The sequence below is a fragment of the Myxocyprinus asiaticus genome, chromosome 8, assembly GCF_019703515.2.
Source record: "Myxocyprinus asiaticus isolate MX2 ecotype Aquarium Trade chromosome 8, UBuf_Myxa_2, whole genome shotgun sequence".
In the NCBI taxonomy this organism is placed as follows: Eukaryota; Metazoa; Chordata; class Actinopteri; order Cypriniformes; family Catostomidae; genus Myxocyprinus; species Myxocyprinus asiaticus.
The window spans coordinates 31952834-31955577 of record NC_059351.1 but is presented as its reverse complement, the minus strand read 5'-3'; positions in this window follow the sequence as shown (position 1 = coordinate 31955577).

Here is a 2744-nt window from a genome sequence, read left to right as displayed (position 1 = left end):
TATCAGGAAATATCAGATTTGGTCTGATATTTAAATCATGGATGCAAACTACTCACTTTTTAGCTAAAGTCACTTTTTCTGATGATAATTTGACCAAATTGTTTGGTAAAATTTCTAAATTGTCCTTATTAAAATCACTTTAAATGAATACTTTAAGCTTAAAAACGTAAACTAAAAACTTGAAACTCAGTTATCCTCAATTTATCTACAGCAATAGCAAAATGTAGGAAGATACAATACACATCAACTAAAAAATAGTAAAAGTTAGTAAATAAAATTAATATCAAGAACTTATAAATATAAAATAAATATAGCCTACACAACCAGTCCAAAGGACACTAACTAAGTTTGTTTCTCATAATCTTAAAACCTTTTGATCTAAAGGCTTATGGTCTAACGCTTGGGATTATTTCTGTACTCAAAAATAAATTGTTCCTAATTACGGATGTCTATACAAACCTTTTATTTATTAGTTTTATTTTTTGTATTTAAAAAAAAAAAAAAAAAAAAGAAAAGTAGCCAACAAGTGTCCAGCATATGAAATCATTCAATACTGTTTAAAAAGCATCCCAGGATGCACCTGAAGTTGATTGAGAAAATGAACAGAGTGTGCAGAGCTGGAATAGACAAAGGGCTATACTGAAGAAGTTCAAATAGAAGAAGTTTCTGATTTAATTTGTTTTGGTCACTGCATAATTTTGATACTTTTGTGTTACTTCTTAGTTTTGATGATGTTATACTTTAAAATCTAAAATGTGCAATAACAAATAATAAAGAATAGGCAAGTGTGATCAAACTTTTCTACAGAGTTCTAGTCTTACACTGATTTCAATATAAACGTGCGCTAGATAGACATCTTTGATGGCTTGTTTGTGTTTTTAGACGCCATGTCATGTTAAAAAGAACTTAAAGTGTTAAACGTATCTAGTCGAGACACATACGTTTTTGCACTTTTGTGGTGCTGCGTGTAGTTTTAGTGCAACAACAAACGCATTCAAGCATGTGAACGGCTCGTAACAGGTGTGGACTGGCCATTGGGAGAACCGGGACTTTTCCCGGTGGGCCGGCCACCACAAAATGGCGCCACAATATGCGGAAGGGGGCAGCAACACTCCCAACCAACTTGCCACTTTCTATGTAAAATCCCGGGCCGAATTTTCTTCCCAGTCCGCCCCTAGCTCATAACATGATTTTGTAAACATTGCGCTGAAATTTCAAAGAAATATTTTGAATATTAGCTAATATATAGGACTATGCAATTACACAAACACTGTCAACACAAGTTGCACCAGCTTCTAGCAGAATTAAAACTAATAAATGTATTCAGAGCTGAATACTGTGGCTGTTCACTTGTGAAAAAACCTGGAATAATTTCACGGCACCCAAAAGCTATCTTGTTAAATACAAAGAAAGGAATATGTTATGATGTTCCTTTTAACAGCACAAATCAGCACAAATGAACGAAAAGGGAAAATTATGGAGTCATTGTTTATTAACATTCCAATATGTATTTCACAAACTAGTAAGCAACTTACCGAGAAGACACCGCTTAACTCCGCACCGCTTAACTCCGTCATGTCTGCAGAACCACTGTCAGCTCAGCTCTGTAAACAATGGAGTCGGAGGGCGCTCTGCTGAACAAACTATGTTATGACACAAATTCAAGCATTGTTTTCTGCATTTTATGTTCTGAAAAAAAGTTTTCATATTTGCGCATAAACATATATGCTGATACCGATATATCCGTGAAAGGCTAATATCAATAAATCGGTCAGGCGCTAGAATACAGCATCTGCCTCATAATTGCCATGTTGGTGTAATCAGGAATGGCCCATTGGTAACCATGCACAATTTGAAGCTGATCAGACCAAGCATGACCAAGTTATACCCAGTTCCTGGCCAACTTCCTGTTGGGCAGAGTTTAAGACTGTCAGCACAAAGTTGTCCGGCTTGATGAGATCTATATATGTACCGAGTTTAGAGACTGTAGCTGAAAAAAGGTGTGCTACAGAGCATCCCAAAAATGCATATTTTAAAGGGGGCAAAACAGAGCCACCCCCCCCCGCCCCCAGCCCTAATGCTTAACAACTCTGATGTGTGTGCCAAATGTCATGTAAATTGTAAATTGCCTCAAAACACATCTAATATATAAAGAAAGGAATAATAACATTCAATGTATTGCCATGGCAACATTATAAAAGATATAAATAAATCCTTACCAATTTCACATCAGCATTGTCCTGACATTATTATAAACAAGTTTGAAGCAATTCAGGTAAAAATGAGAGTGCTATTCCAAAGTCTGTAAAAAGTGCCACACTTCTTGCTACCAGTTGGTGGCACTATGACCGTGCCCCACAATAGTCACATCCATGTGATCAGCCCCCCAATACCAAATATAAATCTCAATTTTGATCTAAATCACACAGTGCATGCCGAAGATATGAGCACTTCCTGTTTCTAATTTTTCACCATAAATTTATCACCTCACCATGGCAACACCGTTCAATATATAAAAAAATCAGTTCGCAATTTAGCATCTTCAGTGTCTTGGCATGATGTTGGCCACATTTGGTGCCTGTCACATAAATCCCCTAGGAGGAGTATTTCAAATTCAAGAGCATGCATTTTTTCAAACAAACCAAAATGGCCAACTTCCTGTTGGGCGGAGCTAATACAAGCCAATAGGAAATATGTCTGTCATGGTGAGAACAATGTCCTCACCAAAACTTGTGAATATCAGA